A 19,369-nucleotide genomic window follows, 5' to 3' on the forward strand; every position below is an offset into this window, starting at 1 on the left:
AGGGGGAGAAGAGGAGGAGGGGACATCCTGCAAAATATTAGAGGATAATGTCGGGAGAAGTGTGTGAAAGTGTGAAAAATATTTAGTGGAAATACCAAAGGAGTCACAGAGGTCCAGAAAGGTTAGTAAAGAGTCATTGGAAAGGAGTTGCCTATAAGTAAAAATTCCTTTATCGATCCATTCCTTCCAGAAAAGTGCCCGATTGCGAAGTTTGAGCGATTTGTTGTACCAGAGTGGAGTGTCAAAATGAAGATCAGAGGGCAAAGAAAAGGAGCGAAAAAGAGCAAATGTTAGGGCTTTAGAGTGTTTAAAGATAGGAGAGACTAATTTTGAGGCGGCTGGGTAAGGTTGGTAGCAGTAAGGAAAGAGAAGGGGAGAAGTTGAGCTAATTCCAAAGAGCTCCAAGCCGTTGCAGGTGGGGAGGATGAATCCAGAAGAAAGGGCCAAATTTGTTTGAGGGAAAAGGCAGAGTGAAAGCGTGAAATATTGGGGAAATGAACACCGCCAAGATGTTTAGGTTGTTGGAGGCGAAGCAGAGAGACCCTAGCTTTACGCTTGTTCCATAGGAATTTAGTGAAGAAACTATTGATGGATTTGAAGAAGAAATGGGGAAGAGAGATAGGAAGCATAGAAAGACAAAAGTTGACTATTTTGATAGTTGAAAGACGACCCCACCAGGAGAGGAAAAGGGGAGACCAACGTTCTATAAGAGAGGAGAGTTTTTTAAGGATGTCAGAGTGGTTGATTTTAATAGTTTCTCTAATGGTGTTAGCGTATAAAACACCAAGACATTTAATGAAACCAGGATTCCACTCAAAACCGGAGCCATGAAACATGTGAGGGAGACAATACTTGTTGAGAGGAAGAACCTCCGACTTATCGATATTCAGCTTATAATCGGAGACAGAAGAATAATCCCTTAGTAAGGAAAAAAAAGCAGGAAGGGCGACAGCAGGGTTTGAAATATAAAGCAAAATGTCATCTGCAATAGGAAAGTGAATTTAATTTCCACCTCTTTATAAATAAAACCAGAATAGGAAGGAGATTGTCGAATCTTCTCAAGAAACGGTTCCAATGCCAAAGTAAAAAGGAGAGGGGATAGCGGACAACCTTGTCTGGTTCCTCTGTGAAGGGTAAACTTAAGTGTAGTATTCCATCTTCTATGTTCTAATTGGAATTGTTATGGTTCCTTCTTACCTAGACATTCTTATAAGTGTAATGTTCAGTTAAGCTTGTGTACCTGTTCATGGTGGTTGTTCAAGCTGTCTCCTTTTAATAAACTTCGAACTACCATCTACCTGACTCCTCGTGATTGCAACATAATTTGGCGACGATCGGGATACGAAAGCGTGAAGCAAGAAAAGGATCCACTTTCTCTTCAAAATATTTTTTTTATGAAAAACGAAGTTTGGAGACAGCGTTCACCTTTCCTATTAAGGATCAACTGAAGGTACTTTTCACTTTATTTTGTGTACTAAATGATTGCACCAGTGGCCGTTCCTATCACCTCACGTGCTTTGATTGCACCCGCGGCTGCTTTATTAACTATTTGTAACGCTTTGGAATTTTTCTTTCTATTCGTTTGACAACTGTGTCATTCCGGTGCTCATCGCTCCCTGTGCGAAACTCCGCTTAAAATCCCGCTTTTCAAACATATTAATTTTTCTTTTTACTTTTCTTCGTGTGGCATCGATATTGAGAAGCATCTTTTGAAATTTACTGTACCTTACAGCTCGTGGTGCCGCCTCACGCTGTTGAAGGTTCTTCATTGCGCGCATGGACTCTTCGTGTTCAGCACTTCCCAGCGCAGCGCAGCCTGTCATCGCGCACTCGTCATCACGCATAACGTTGCATTAAAACGTTGCGTTCCAGCAGCCATTTTGTCTCCATAGCAACGAGCAACAACTCGGAAGTCCGCTTGAAGCCGTGTTTTTACCCTATTCGTTTTATCTTAACATTAATTACTCCTCTTATACTATAACTCGAATATTATTAACTTTCTTGTGTAAACATTAACATTTCTCCCTGTTTAAGGAAATAATAATAAATAAACGTTCTACATTTCCACATCTATCAAGTTTGGACGATGAAACCTACTAGACAACGGTGACTACTTTTGTTATTTTTCTTCTTTCTTTATTTGTATCTTGTTTTAAAAAATGTCTAATAACATTATTTCTCCAGCATATTTTTTACCTTCAGCTGGTGATCCAAAAGTGGAATGGGATCTTTGGTATCCAACTTTCCTAGCATATGTAGATGTAGTGGAGGAAGATGGTTGTTCTCCTAAAAGGAAACTTGCTTTGTTAAAAAACTGTTTAGGTGGTGCTGGACTCAAAGAATTAGAAAGTTTACCTCCCATTGAAAATGTAGGTGCTGGTGATTTAAATATTTTTGAGGTTGTTATTAAGCAACTAAGTACCAGGTTTGGAAGAAAAATCAACACTGTTATGGAAAGATTTAAGTTCTATTCTAGAGTACAAAAAGAAGATGAATCCATTGAGACTTATGTAGCTGCTTTACGCACTTTGGCTGGCTCTTGTTCTTTTGAAACCATAAATTGTGATCAGGTTTTAAGGGATCAAATTATGATGCGTACCAAGAGCAAAAAGATCCAAGAATGCTTGTGGATGGGCACTGAATCTTCCCTCAGTGCTGTACTAAATATCGCTAAGGGTATTGAGCAATCTGAATTGTTCGTAAATGAAATAAGAGGTCATGAAGTAAAGAGTAAAGTAATAATTCCTGAAGTTTCTCTAGTAAGGAATCCTTCCAACTATAGGAAACCTTCATTTTTTCCTACTAGAAAAGATAATTTTGGTAGAGATAATAAATCTTTTCCTAAAAAATCTCAAATAATATGCTATACGTGTGGGGCTAATGATCATGTAGGTAATTATAGAGGTTGTCCAGCTTGGAACAAGGTTTGCATTAAATGTAAAAAGTCAGGTCACTTTAGCAAAATGTGTAAGTCTTCACAAAAAGTTAATTTTTTGTCTTATGAAGAATGTGATGATCTCGAACAACCGTCTGAAATTAACACCATGTTATGTGTTGGTGATACCGAATGCAAAGGTTTTCCCAGTGATATGATTTCTATTAATGGCGAAGAAATATCGATGCTTATTGATTCTTGTGCCTGGTACACTATAATTGGCAAAAACGTTTTTGATAAATTTTGGAGCTCAACGAAACTTTTACCACCTGATATACATCCCGGGGGGTACACCGGTAAGAAAATAGACCTTGAGGGTTACATGTGGGCCGACATTAAATTTAAAGATAGGACTACTAGAGGGAAGGTATATGTCTCCACCAAAGGTGCGTCTATCTTGTGTTGGCCTCATCAATATGATTTAGGAATCAAACTTGACCCTAATGCTTCTCCTCCTGTATATGTGGTTCCACCTGAAAGTGATTTTATTCTCCAATTAAAAAAGGATTTCCCTTTCATTTTTATTTTTTTTTTAAATTTTTAAAACCTTTATTTCGAAGAAAGTGCACACAGCTATTCAGCCTGACATCCCGGAGGCAAGGCAGCATAACGGATCAGGAGAGCAATAGTGCAAGAATCAATGCAGCAGCACAATGAAGGTTGATTTTAGTTTTTTATAAAGGAACACAGAGAAAGAGAAGAAAAAGGAGCGCCAGATAAGGCGCAAAAGGATAGGCAATGGAGTATAAGAAATCAGTGAGGCGTTATTGGGGGGCAGGGAGGGGACATAGGGAACACGAGTATGTAAACAGGATAAAAAGTCAGAAGCGAAGAGGGGAAGGAGGAAAATACAGGATAATATTCACAGTGCATTGCAGTTGGTGTCGCAGGCTACGGCGACAGATGTTCCTCCAGTGAGACAGGTTCCGGTGGTATGCAAATGTCTCCCCTGTACGTATTCCAGGCCCCCCACAACTTCTGCCACTTCTTGGGCTTACCCCTGGCAACATAGACAGTCTTCTCCCTAAACATACACCAATCCATATTGGCTTTCCATTGCACAACCTTAGGAGCTACCGAGGCTCCCCACTTCTGAGCGATATCACGTTTAGCCACCATGTTGCCAAGGGTCACCCATTGTGTCTGAGCCACGTTGTGGTCCGTCGGGTCCCAGATGTTGAGGAGGCACCTCCTGGCCTCCGCATTCATCGCCACCCCAGTCACCTCACCCATAATCAGGTGCACACGTCTCCAGTAGGAGGCTATGGCGGGGCATTCCCAGAGGATGTGCATAAAGGTAGCAAGGGCACCACAGCCGCGGCGACAAAGCCCATCGACAGAGTAGCCCATGTGTACAAGTTGGGGGCCAGTCACGTAAACCCTGTGCAGGATCTTAAGCTGCACCAGTCTGAGACGGGAAGAGATGGCAACCTCCTTGGGGGAGGACACCGCACTCTGCCAGTCCTCGTCATCGATTTCCAACCCATCACTCACCCACTGATCCCTCACACCCAGGAGGAGGTCGGTACGGACATTTATAAGCTTCTTATAGGACAGTGAGATGGCACTGTCTGGCATATGGCCGTCCAGCACCCTGTCCTCCAACGGGGAGCTTTCTGGGATCGCCCCCTCCTCCGGTCTAGCAGAAAGCAATGCGTGCCGTAGCTGGGCATACCGGAAAAATTCCGAGGTACCCAACTGATATTCGTCCTGTAGCTGGGGAAAGGTCTTAATCTCGCCTCTCGATAACATATCATCCACTCTGGAGATGCCTATAAGGTCCCACTTTTCAAAACCCTTGGTGTGCCACAATTTGCCCAGGATGTCCGAGTCGTATAGTGGGGTCAGCCTAGTCAGTTTACCTTTCCAGCCCTGCGCCTTGGTAATTGCCCTCCAAATATGGACCACCGTTTTCGTTGGACCCGAACTCCGCCCATCTAGAGACCTCGAGTAGAGTGCCCTATAGTAATTTCCGCCACCCAGGAGCCACCTGTCCATGGCATATCCAGGGTTGTTTTCCGGACCATAGAAACCGTGATTGATGGCCGCTAACTGGGAGGCCCAATGGTATCTACGCACATCTGGTAGCGCTATTCCCCCATCATACCACGGAAGCGTGAGCTTCGTGATAGCGATGCGGGGCCGGCCATCCCAAAGCAAAGCACGTTGAAGGACCTCGATCTCCCTGAAGTACCGGGCGGGGACAGGATCTTGAGTATTCTGCAGGGCATAAAGGAACCTGGGCAAGGACATCATTTTAAATAGTGCCGCGCGCCCAAGCAAAGAGAGCGGGAGTTTGCGCCAACCCTCTACATCTCGCCGGAGGCGGAAAAGAGGGGGAAGAAGGTTATGGTCATAGCGCGCCTTCGTATTACTGGAGATATAGATCCCCAAGTACCTGAAGCCCTGGCTGGCCACCTGGATGCCGCAGCCCCTAGGGAGGCGCGGTGTTCCCCCTTTCAATACATACAGATATGACTTGGCCCAGTTGATAACAAGGCCAGAGTACCGGCCAAAAAGCCTCAATACATCACAGGCCACAATAAGGGACGTGCAGGGGGAAGTGAGGTAAAGCAGAATATCGTCCGCATAAAGGGAGACTCTGTCCTCGAAACCAGGGGCCCACCTGATACCATGCAGATCCGGATGAGTCCGCAACAAGGTCGCGAGTGGCTCAAGCGCGAGTGCGAACAGAAGAGGCGACAAGGGACAGCCCTGTCTGGTGCCCCTGTGAAGGGCAAAAGTCACCGAAACACGGCCATTAACAGCAACACCAGCCAGCGGCTCAGCGTACAAGAGTTTAACCCATCCCACAAACACCGGGCCAAAACCCACGCCAACACTGCCCACAGGTAACTCCACTCGAGGGAATCAAAAGCCATCGTGGCGTCCAAAGACGCCAGGACAGCCGGCTCCTCAAGGGTATGGGCCCTGGCCAGGGCACCGTGTAGTCTACGCAAGTAAAGGGCAGTGTTGCGGTGTGGAATAAAGCCCGACTGGTCCGGGTGCACTAAGTCGCCGATGACACCAACCAGACGATTGGCGAGCATCTTGGTGAGAATCTTAGGCTCAGCGTTAAGGAGGGAGATGGGATGGTACGACCGGCACAAATCCCTCGGCTTCCCTTCCTTATGGATGACTACAATGGTGGCCAACCTCTGGTCCAGGGGAAGTAAACCATTCTCCCGTGCCGCCAGGAACATATTGCGCAGGTGTGGGGACACCACATCCGGCCTGATCTTGTACAATTCAACCGGGATACCGTTGGGACCAGGCGATTTGCCCGACCACAGTGAGCGGATAGCAAGTGCGACCTCATCTACGGAAATGTCCCTGTCCAGGTCAGTACGTTCTTCGTCCGACAAGTACGGGAGATCGATATTGGAAAGAAATGCGGCCGAATCGGTCTCAGACCGGTCCGAGACAGAGGAGTAGACACCTCGAAAGTAATCCGCAAAGGACTCAGCAATGGCACTCGGGTCAGTGACCACCACTCTGTCCTCCCCCAATATCTCAGGTACGACCCGACTGGCCCTCTCCCTCCTGTCCAGCCAGGCCAGCAACTTCCCGGCTTTGTCGCCGACGTCATAAATCCGACCCTGCTGTTCTTTAGCCAGGACGAGGGCAGCGTTAGTAGCGAGGTCGTGGTACTCCGACTGTTTAAGGGAGAGATCATGTAAGAGAACAGGATCGGGCTCTGCCTCCAATCGGAAGTCCATCTCCATGATCTCCGCCTCGATGCGCACCAAATCGGCATCTCTAATTCTACGGGCTTCTGCTATAAGAGCAAATGCCTCGCCCCTCAAAACTGTCTTAAATGCCTGGAGGGCGCTAGAGGGCGCGCTTGCGGAATGGTTGCCTAGACCTGCAGCTCCCGCTCCTTGGACACTGATCCTACCTTAATCCTTCGCCACGGGGTGCCGCGTTGCCCCCAGGAGACCGGATCCCGCATCCAGGGGGTGCTCTCTACACTCGTCCCAAGTCTGGAGTGGCTGCGATCCCCAGAGCCGAAGATACGGGCTCCTGAAAACTGCCCGGCACTTGCTCTGGAGCTGCATGAGGCGGGCGCTCGGCCGCTGCAACTACGCGACCCCGGGGCCTGCCACGAGGCGCCCAGGCCGCACTGAGACCTCGCCTTCCTGCTCCTTCTGGGACGGCATGCGGAGAAGACTGTGCAGGTAGGCGACTGCTGCATACTCGCCTTGGGTCTCCCCCCAGCCGTCACCTCGCTGGCACAGAGGGAGGGCTGCTCCTGCCGTGACGCCTGCTACCACGGCCCTACTAGGTCACCGTACCTGTCGTCCATAGCGCCGCAGGCCCGAACTTGCGCGGCGCTGTCCGCCGGACTCATCGACCGGGGGCCGGGGCTGCCCCATTGTGCGGAATCCCCCTGTCGCTTCCCGCATTGCTGGCCTGAGGATTGCTGCACGACTTCGAGCGCCGGGTGCGCTGGGGGCTACACTCGAGGAGCTCGGCTGCCATACTAAGAGGCGCCGTCCAGTGAGTCGCGTTACACCCGACGGTGACTGGTGTGGCCTGCTTCCCTGGATTTGACCCTGCAGCCCATCGGGGTGGCCGATGCATTGGCCTTTACATTACCTGGCTTCCGCGCAGCAAGTGCCTGATACTGCGGCCGAGTGCCCAAGACTGGACAAGCAGCCACTACCATTGGGCGGTCGGTAACCACATAGCGCTACTGGTGGCACCGACCATATTGCGGTATATTGCAACGCCCCGAGCCCGAGACCCTTCTGCCTGCTACTGGCTGTTTTTTACCCGCAGTGCTCTTCCATCCTTCCTTATTCTTTTTGACCTCTCACTTACCTCCGGTCACTACCATGGGACGACCTGAGACTCGCCAGCCTAAGCTGAGCTTCGACAACTCTCGCAAAGGCACTACATCGACACAGATGAACCCGGGGCCCAGCGTGCCGCCTCCGCAGCCTGCCCCACCTATCGCTCCTGCTGCAGACATTACCAACCTGATACAGGAGATGCGTCAAGGATTCGCCACCGTGGTGGAGAAAGTGGACGGCGTCACAGCCCGACTGGACTCCCTGGTCCATAAGGTGGATCGCCATGAGGAACGCCTCACAACTGCGGAACAGAGAATCTCCGACAACACTGACGCCGCCGCGTCCCACACGACACAGCTGGCGAGAATGGATAACCTCCTCCGCATCATAGCGGCAAAGAACGAGGACTTGGAAGCACGAAGCCGCCGGAACAACATTCGCATTACGAACGTGCCGGAGTCCACTGCCACGGGCAGGATGGAGCTCTATGTGGAGAAATTGCTCAAGGGCTCAATCGGAGAGGAAGCTTTCTCGTACCAGTTCATCGTGGAGAGGGCCCACCGCTCCCTGGCGCCTATGCCCCAACCTGGCCTGCCACCGAGACCTATAATTGCTTGTCTTCTGAATTATCGTGATCGTGACACGGCCCTCCGGGCTGCCCGGACACAAAGATCACTGAGGTTTGAGGGCATCACATTCTCCATCTATCCTGACTTCACACCGATGGTTCAGGATGAGCGGCGCAAATTCCTTCCAGTGAAGAAAAAACTGCGGGAGGCTCAAATAGACTATGCCCTCTTGTACCCTGCGAAGCTTAGAGTTACCCACCAGGGCAAGCAACGCTTTTTCACCAACCCGCAGAAAGCTGAGGACTTCCTTAAGACGATCCGGAGGGCGCGCAGGGACGACCATGTACCTGCGGACGAACAAGAGAATGATGACCTACCTCCAGAGCACCATGAAGACTAATGGCCCTTACATACTTCGACCTATGTCTGCATCGTACCTAATCACTGGCTGGCGTCGATTCATCATTTGAGAGCTGGGGAGATACATGAGCGGCGACCTTTCTGGACATTGCACCCCAGTGGTAACGTATACCAAGGACCACTCTCTCGGCCCTAGACTCCACCAAGGGCGGTATAGACTGGAGCTATGGGCCGGATAGTGGCAGCGCGTACCTTCTGATGTACCCCTGTCGGGTGTTCCCCACTGACTTATTGTTTGTTTGGCTGTTTGCCTCTCTGAAGTTGGGGGGGGAGGGTAAAGGGGGGGATCACGTTGGGGGGATTCATGGCTGCTGGCACGTTTGGGATGCTGGGGTGGGTGGGGGGAGGTTGGATTTCGTGAGGTTACCATTGCATAGACTGTGTATATATTTACTAGCCTGGTGTATGACTTGGTTCTTCGGGGCGGATGTGGGTTCATGGTTTGGCCCTCTTGGGCACTTTCGTCTTTACTGTCGCTATGTCCATGGCTGCTGTGAACACGACTGCGCGACTGACATGCCTATCATGGAATGTCCGGGGGTTGAACGACGCTAGAAAATGCAGGAATGTTATTGCCTACTTGAATAGACATCATGTACAAGTTGCCATGCTGCAAGAGACACATATGCCCATACGTAGGGACACCCCCTTTGGACTGAAGTGGGCAGGTACCCGCGCCTTTTCCTCCTATTGGTCTTATGCAAGGGGTGTGGCGATTCTTATTGCCCGTGGCGTGCCTTTCCACCGCTTTGGAGAGGAGGTGGACAGGGAGGGGCGGTATGTTTTGCTGTGGGGTAGGGTGGGACATGACACCTATTTATTTGTCTCAATGTATGCACCGAATATTGACTCACCTGTCTTTTTTTCCACACTGTGGGGTAAAATTGTTTCCATTGGGGCACGACATGTCATCGGGGGTGGTGATTTTAATCTGGCGCTGGCGCCCCCCCTGGACAGGGCGGATGGTGTTAGTTCCTACAAGCCCCGAGCCAGAGAGGTTTTGGAGGGAGTGGTGGAGGAGGGTGGTTTGTTCGATGCCTGGAGACACCTATATCCCCTCGGACGGGAGGGCACACATTTCACTCCTCACACCGGGACATGGGCGCGCTTGGATTACTTTTTGGTAACCCGAGACATCACTAAGGAGCTGTTAGGAGTTGACCACTTGCCCAGAACCTATTCAGATCACAGCCCTGTGAGACTGCAGTTCCGGACTCCTGGATGGGACAGTCCGAGACCACAGTGGAGGCTAGGCCCCGATGTGCTTCTTGACGAACTCTTTCGCACAGAGCTGGGTGAAGAGATTAGGGATTTCTTCCCTAGGAACAGGGGCTCAGTGGAGTCAGTGGAGCACATATGGGAGGCTTTCAAGGTCACTATAAGGGGGTTCTGCATTTCCAAATGCCACGGGGTCCTACGAGATATTCTGCGTACCATCACCACACTATAGGGAGAGCTGCGGACTCTAGAGATTCAAATGGCGGCGGATGATGACCCACGCCTACAGATAACCTTTAGGGACACACTATCCAAATATGAGGAGGAGGCTGCCAGGGAAGCGAAATATCGGGGCAAACACTGGGTGGCCCGGAGATACTGCGAAGGGGATAGGCCTGGGAAAGTGCTGGCTTCACTCACGCGTACACCACGAGAACACAACACCATATTAGAGCTCACTGATGAGGCTGGCGCCACCATTAGAGAATCAGATGCGATACTCACTGCCTTCACGACACACTACTCGACACTATACACATCCAAGGCAGAGGCGGACGCTCCATACGCTGACTATTTGAACGAAGTAGCGCTCTGCTGGCTTAGCGATGGAGATAGGGAGTTTCTTGCGGCGCCTTTCGAGCTCGACGAGGTTCGCGAGGCCATTATGTCCCTCAAAAACGGAAAGGCCCCGGGGCTCGATGGCATCCCAGCTGAATTCTACAAAGCCTATATTGATATCATGGCGCCCGTGCTTAGTGAAATCTTTACCGAATCATTAGCTGATGGGATACTACCCCGCTCTATGCGCGAGGTGGTTATCACCTCTCTCCTGAAACCAGGTAAGGAACCCACCTCCTGTGACTCTTACCGTCCACTCTCCCTTCTGAACTGTGATGTAAAGATCCTCGCCAAGATCCTGGCCACACGACTTTCACTGCTCATGACCAGAATTGTCCTACCTGACCAATCTGGCTTCGTGGCGGGCAGGTCTACATCCCATAATCTCCGCACCCTTTTCTCCCTGCTTCGCACGGTCCATCCTGATGTCCCTGTGGCGGCTGTGTTCCTGGACGCTACCAAGGCGTTCGACTCTGTCGAATGGCCCTACCTCTTCTCGGTTCTGGCCAGCATGGGTTTCCCTAAAATGTTCTTAGCCTGGGTGCGCCTCCTATACACAGATCCCACGGCAAAAGTACTGATAAATGGGAAACTGTCGCCACCCATCAACCTAACGAGAGGCACCCGCCAGGGATGCCCGCTCTCGCCTCTATTATTCACTATTGCGGTCGAACCTCTAGCATGCCGCCTGCGCCAATTACACCGAGCGGGAGCGGTACAATGTCTGCAGCGGCAAATCAATGTGTCCCTCTATGCGGATGACATCACACTGTACGTCAAATACCCGGATCTACACCTTAATCCCCTGCTTCGTGAGTTCGTCCTTTTTGGAGGAATGTCAGGTGTTCACATCAATTGGTCTAAATCGCAATTTTTTCCCCTTACGGATGCGGTACGCGACTTCCCACTAGATTACCCGTTGGTGTGGTGCCGTGATGATCTTCGCTACCTGGGGATCCGTGTCGCTCGAGATAAGGACGAGACACTCCGCTCCAATTATGGAGTAGCCATAACCAAACTGACTGCCTCAGTCGATAGGTGGATCACGTTGCCACTCTCCATGGCTGGAAGGGCCTCCCTCATAAAAATTGTAATATTGCCCCGTTTCCTGTACCTTTTCCTCAATATCCCCTACTACCCTGGTGCCTTCTTTTTCAAGACACTCCGCACGGAGCTGCGCAGACTTTTTTGGGGTGGCAAATCTCCCCGATTAAAATGGTCAACACTGACCCTTCCCTATGACCAGGGTGGGTTCGATGTCCCTGATTTCGAAACATACTATCTGTGCGCACAGGCGCATTTTGCCTACCATTGAATGGCTCCTACTCCCTTCATGCCACACATAGCGGTGGAGGACTGGATAGTACACCCACTCCCGTTGAACGGCCTAATACACTGTCCCGAGACTTCCATCACCACTTCGAATACCTCGGTCTCCTGCACACTGGATGCGTGGCGACGCATCGCTCGGCGGCTGCTCTGCACGCTGCCCTACTCCCCCAGACTACCTCTTACCTATCACCCGCGGCTTGCCTTGTTATCGGAACTGGGGTTCCGGCAGCTTTGTGACAAGCTCCATATCACCTGCTGGGGAGATCTGTTTCACGACAGACTTTTCAAATCGGCTGATCTATTTTTTAAAACGCATGAACATACGCCTCTTGAACTCTTTTACTATATCCGACTGCGCACTGGGATGCGAGACATCCTTCCCGACTACCCTGATGAGCCTGCGATCCTGCCACCGCTACACTACCTTTTAGAGTCACAAGATGGGACCCATTTGGTCTCTGGGCTCTACCGCCAGTACCGCGGAGCTGCTCCTTTACCAGTCTCTGTTGCCCGATTGCACTGGTCAGCGGAACTCGGAACAGATATCTCGGACGACCAATGGAAGCACTGCTGCGCATTGACTTCCCGCATCTCTGCCAGCTGCAGATTGAAAATTATACATTATAAATTCCTGCAGAGGATATATTACACACCGGTCCGGAAATACAGATTCGGGCTGGCCGATAATGATCGCTGTGAACGATGTCGTGCTGAACATGCTGATTTTCTCCACCTGGCATGGTCCTGCCCCCAGATTGCTGACTACTGGCGACAGGTCATCGAGGCCGTTGCGGAGATGGTGGATGAGGAGGTTCCTGCGGACCCTCTGGTAGCCATCCTTGGATATACCAAGCACTTATCTAGGGGATGCAGAAAATTCACCGACATAGCATTACTTCTGGCCAAGCGACGTGTTGCTTGCCGTTGGAGCAGGGGCAGAGCGCCCAAGTTCAAAGACTGGCTAACTGACTTAACATATTGCCAAGATCAGCACACCACCTTTGCTGAACTATTGCCTCTCTCATGCCGACCTGGGAACATTTGGGATCCACTGGTACACTACTTGCTTAAACGCTCAAACGACGATGTGCAGTCGGGCGACGAGCCTGCCACTTCCCAACCAAATTGACACTCTTCCAAACTTCGATCCGTGGCCTTGGAAGGAGTGCGCTGCCTTCCTCCACTGGACATGCCTCTCTGCCCCTGCTGACTCCTCGTAGAGTGAACAGCCCTGCCTAAGCAGTGCTGCCCTCTTACCCCTTTCTGTGCCTATGCTTCCTCCCTGCCATGAAGACGCAGGGTCCCCCCCTCTGGGGAGGTGTATCCTTCATATTCCGCAGATTCTGGCACTGACACCCCACGAACTCCAATTATACTAGAGATTAAGCGCGGGACAGTCACCTCCCCACACGACGCCACCTGCTAGAGCCGCCACGATACACCATTGACATACATTATCACCACACAGTCATGCACTACCTCTTAGTTGTAACCTCGTTGGGATGTTCCTTGGTTCTTGTTTCACGTACTACAAAACAGCAGTGAGATTCTTCTCTCGCTCAAAAAAAACCTGTTCGACTGCTGCTCATCCTTACTTGGCCTGCTTCACCGGACACTGCTGTGACGCTATATACCTCTGTAATGTGCCGCCGGGCCCCCGGGATGCCATCTACCGGGCTGTGTATTGTTACTCCTCTATTGCTGCCGGCCTCCGGGTTGTGGGCGACCCAAGCTGTGTATCCTACTGTACTTTTCTCAATGAAGCAGGTTTGAACACCAAAAAAAAAAAAAAAAAAAAAACTGTCTTAAATGCCTCCCATAAAGTGGCGGCCGACATGACCGACCCTTCATTTTCGGTGAAGTAGAGATCGATGGCCTTGGCCAGGAGACCACGAGTTTTGGGGTTGCGGAAGTACCACGGGTTGACGACCACCGGTCGTTCCGACATAACAATATCAAAGTCAAAAGAGACCCACAGCGGGGAATGATCAGAAATACCCAGTGCCAAAAAACGGGCCTCGGAAACCGCTAGCGCGTGAGCCGCCAGGGTAAGAACGTAGTCGATTCTGGAAAGACTACCGTGGGCGCCAGAGTGGAAGGAATAGTGGCATTGAGTGGGATGTAGGAGTCGCCAACTATCGACCAACCCCAGCGTCTCAAGGAAGGTGGGCAGCCACAATTGGGAGCAACGGAGGTCTCTAGGCGGATGTCGGTCCAAGGAACCGGAGCAAACTGAGTTAAAATCGCCCCTCACAATCAACAACCCAGCGGGCAAATTCAAAATGGCGCCACCAAGGTCCTGGAAAGTGCTAGACTGTAAGCCCGGGGGAACGTAAACTGAAAGTAATGTCAGGGCACGCCCTTCCCATCGACCCGCAACGGCGGCATACCGCCCCCTCTCATCAATCACAGTAGTGTCAATCTCAAACGGAAGGGACGTACGCACAAGAACACCCGCCCCCCGAGATCCCGAAGAGAACCCCGAATGGGCCACCATTTTAAACCCTTTACGGTTTAGCGCTTTACATGTATTGCCAACCAAGTGCATCTCCTGCAAGAGAACAATATCCGCATATGTCATTTAATTAACTGAAGCACAACCCCTCTCTTAATACGGTCCCCCAAGCCGTTGACATTCCAACTGAGAACTTGCAATTTTCTACCCCCCATCATCATGTCCCAGGTCCCACCCAACCCCGAAAAGCCTCAACAACAAGTGAAAAAGAACAATACATACGACCCATTGCCTAAAAGACAGAAAAAGAGAGTAGAGAAAGAACGATCGAACATCCCCACCACCACCCCCCACCCTGCACCCCTGCAGCAGACTAAAAAGCCCCCCCAACCAGCAGTGTGCCTGTCGCCCCCTAAACTAATCTACAAGAAAGACCCTGGAGGAGTGAGGAATCCCCGCAATCCCCCCCGCCACCCTCCATGTGAGAACAGAAGAAACAAGAAAAAATTGGAAAAGCTTTGGCATTAACAGTCACAGACATCGGGAACACCAACCGCCAGAATTGGCGCAACAGAACCTAGTCCTGGAGGTCAAGGCCCCCGGTTGCGCCTCCGGAGTGCTCATCATGCTCTTCTCGACGTTGCGGCAAGGTATCCAGCCATTCGCTCGCAGACTCGGGCATGTCGAAGAACAGGGCTCGGCCCTCGTACTCGATCCGGAGTTTAGCAGGGAACAGCATAGAGTACTTGAAACCCATGTCTCTAAGGCGCCGTTTCACCCCCGCAAAGCTCTGACGCTGTCTCTGAATGGCCCTGGTGAAGTCCGGGTAGAAGTGCACTTCAGCGTTCTGAAATTTAAGTGGCCCATGTCTCCTGGAAGCTTGAAGGATCACATCCCGGTCTCTAAATTTGAAGAGCCGGGCGATGATGGGTCGGAGGGCCGCCAGGTATCCTATGAGCCCGTTCCACCGAGAAAAAGTTACTCAAACCGGCTGGTGCAAGATGTGTCTCTATCAAGTCCTCCACAAAGAGGTCTACAGCCGCCTCTTCCGCTCCCTCCGGTACACCAATGATGCGGACGTTCTGTCGCCTTGCACGCCCTTCGAAGTCCTCTAGCCGTCTAGAGAATTGGTCGTTAACCGATCGTAGGGTCCGGACCTCTGCTTGCAGGTCCGAGACATCGGTAGTCAGGCTGGAGGTCTTAATATCAAGGGATTTCACCCGATCATTGGTCTTGCCCAAGTCGGCCCTGATCAGGTTGAGATCAATGGCCAGGGTGTCCACCTTATGTGTCAGGACCTCGTGCTGTTTCTGCATTTCAGTCCTGATGCCCCCTATAGCCCCCATGATGTCGCTCAAAGTAGGTTCCGAGCCGTCAGGCGAGCCCGTGCGTAGTGAGTCTTTAGAAGGAGCCACCACGAAAGGCGAGGTCCTTTGCTGGGCATAACGGTCGATCTTATTTGACTGTGGCTGAGTCGTCCTCCGAACGCCTCTGTTCGCCGTCCTGTCGGGGTCCCCTCTGCCGGCCATGATGGATTCGAGGAGAACAAAGGGCTACCCAGCCCAGACCAAGTGGGTAGATGCGTAGGGCCGAGGCGAAGCCAGCACACAAGCCAGGCCAACAGCAGACGACTCCGCAGCTACGTGCACTCCGCCAGTAGGGATCGGAGGTTCTCGCTTCGCATTTCAATCATGCGGCGCACCGTAACGATCATCAGTCACCCATGAGACAATGGCGCATCCCTGGCACAAAGTTCAGCACGACGTAGTTTCGTCTAGGAACAACGGATTTGGAGGCGGAAAGCAGTTCCCGCGTCTGCGACCTTTCACCAATCGAAATCAACTACCGTGGAACAGGATAGTCTTCAGGATATTTGCGGAGGGTCGGACGGTCTGCGGAGCTCCGAGCTTACGCAGCCATCTTGCTCGCCCGCGAAGCTCCTCCTCTTCCCTTTCATTTTTAATGATAATCTGGGAGTTTTTGCCAATTTCAAATACCGTATTATACTTAAAGAGTCAGCCGTTCCTGTCCGACATAGAGTCAGAAATGTACCCTTGGCATATCGTCACAAACTGAAGGTAATCTTGTCAGATCTTGTTTCTAAGAAAATAATTGAACCAGTTGAGTCATCCCCATGGGTTTCGCCAGTAGTTTTGTCCCTTAAGAGCAATGGCGAACTTCGTCTATGTGTAGATCTCCGCAGTCTAAACAAAGAGATCTTGATTGATTGACATCCTCTACCTCACATACATGAACTTATTTCTACCCTTTCTGGTGTCTGTGTTTTTTCCACACTAGACTTAACCAGCGCTTACCATCAGGTAATTTTGCATGAAGATTCAAAATTTTTGACCACTTTTATTACACCTGAGGGCATGTTCCAATATTGTCGCATGCCTTTTGGTCTAGCTAGTGCGGCATCTGTATTCCAACGTCTTATGAAGACAGTGCTAGAAGGTTGTTAGGGAGCAATTGCCTTTCAGGATGACATTTTAATACATGGGAAAAATTTCGAGGAACATGACAGGAATCTTGTAAAGGTTTTGAAAAGTGTTCAACAATATGGGTTGACATTAAATCTATCCAAATGTAAATTCAGGCAAAGTAAAGTTGAATACCTTGGTCACGAAATTTCTGCTATGGGTATCAAACCTAAACTCAACCATATTGAAAGTATATCTAAAGCTCCTGCGCCTTTGAATAAGGATCAACTAGTTTCTTTTTTGGGTCTTACTGAATTTTATAGTAAGTTTGTTCAAGACTATGCTTCAAAAGTACATCCCCTTAGGTCGTTATTAAAAAAAGACATACAATTTTCATGGAACAATGATCAGCAACATGCGTTTGATTTGCTGAAGCAAGAAATTACCAATGCTCCCTTTTTAAGGCCGTTTGACCTTGGGAAAGAGTGTACAGTGTGCGTGGATGCAAGCAACGTTGGTTTGGGTTCTGTTTTAATGCAGAAAGACAAAGGTGAAGAGTATGTAGTTTCTTATGCATCTAGAACTTTGCGTGGTGCTGAGTACAATTACTCTACTATAGAAAAAGAGTTATTAGCATGCACTTGGGCCTCAGAACATTTTAGGCAATTTCTCTGGGGAACTCGATTCCGTTTAAGAACTGACCATAAACCTTTCATTAACATGCTGGCAGCTGGTGGTGGTAGAATGTTAACTGCACGTCTAGCACGTCTAGCTGCAAAATTACAGGAATTCCAATGTGTCGTTGAGTATGTTCCTGGTTGTTTAAATGTGCATGCTGACTGCATGTCCAGGTTGCCTTTGGTCAATTCTGTTTCTTCTGGCAATTTGAACTGTGACTCTGATGTTGTTTTTAACATTGACGATGTTAATGATTGTGGTGTTTCAAGTTCTTCTAGCGGTATTTCTGAACCTGAGTGGAGAGAAGCGATGGCGAATGATCCCAGTTTGCCTTTGTTAACTAGGTACTTACAGTATGGTTGGCCTCAAGAACGGAATTTGTCTGGCGACATTCTTTCTTTTTTTAAGGTGAAAGATGAACTCATGTTTGACCAAGGTTTCATTATCCGATGTGATAAGATCATCCCTCCTATTTCTTTGAGAGAAAGAATTATTTTTATGGCTCACGAGGGACATATGGGTATGTCTAGTACTAAGAGACGTTTTTGTGAATTTTACTGGTGGCCTGCCATAGATAAAATGGTCGACAAATGGGTTAGTTCATGCTCTCCTTGTGTTAAAAGTGACAAAACTGTCAAACCTTTGGCTGTGAATATTTCTCCCATTGAATTTGTTTCTTGTCCCTGGAAAAAGTTGGGCATTGACATAATTGGACCTCTTCTCACCAAAATGTGTTTGGTTTGGTTCTTATCGACTATTTTTCCAAATGGCCAGAATTGAAGATTGTTTTTTTTTTTTTTTAAACCTTTATTTGGAGACAATCAAGGACAAAGGAAGTGCATACACAATACATACAGTCGCATATGGCCATCACAGTGGTATGTCAGATTCGAAAAAATGTGAGGAATCAAGTACAGGGGAACATATCAGTACATACATATAACCACATCGAAATGTACTATGCATATAAGAAAGCAATGATCCAGTTTGCACAGACAAGCTAGTAATACAATACATAATGGTCATCCTCTATGAGCGCTCGGAGAATAGAACAAAGGAGAATCAGATAGAAGGGCCAGGAGGGAAAAAAAAATAAACCAAATAATAGAAAATCCTGACATGGGTATGACCTCAATCCCCACACATCCACTTGCCATAGGATGAGGCACAGCTCCCAAAATCTCGCAGTAGGAGGAAGCAGCCCAGCCTCTCCCCCGACACTCAAGGATCAACAGGTGTAAAATGAAAATCCAGCCCACCATGCTACCATCAGCCAACCCCAACGCGGTCCTCATGTTCAGAATCAGAATCCTGCACAGCTCTAGTTAGGAGATACACCTGGAGCGGACTCCAAAAGTCCTTCGGTCTGCACCTGACAGGCATCAATTCAGAGTAGATATTATATTGGTCCTGACAGTATATGAGGTCAGTCAACCAATCCTGGAATCGCGGTACCCTGCCACGACCCCAGCAACAAGCAACCCTTCGTTTAGCCAACAGCAAGGCCACGTCCACAAATCTACGGTGAGAGGCAGGCACGTCCTTAGAATAACCCAGCAACATCACCAAGGGGTCCAATGCCACCCCTTCCTCCGCCATAATCTGCAGGGCTTCGTGGACCTGAGTCCAATATTCCAGCACCCCCGCACAATTCCAAGCCAAGTGCAGAAAGTCAGCGCCTTCTGCACGACACCTAGCACATCTGTCATCCTCCGCTAAATGAAACCGAAGTTTCCTCGCCGGGGTGTAATAGTACCTCTGAACAAATTTGTAATGGATAATTTTAAGCTGACAACTGGAAGAAACATTGGCTGTGAGTCCACAGCAGTACTTCCATTGCTCGTCGGTAATAGGGGCTCCCAATTCAGCGACCCACTGCTCGCGCACCCGATTGGCCGGGACTGAACGCTGTCTGCGAATAGCAC

Source organism: Lissotriton vulgaris, chromosome 6 (assembly GCF_964263255.1).
Source record: "Lissotriton vulgaris chromosome 6, aLisVul1.2, whole genome shotgun sequence".
Taxonomy (NCBI): domain Eukaryota; kingdom Metazoa; phylum Chordata; class Amphibia; order Caudata; family Salamandridae; genus Lissotriton; species Lissotriton vulgaris.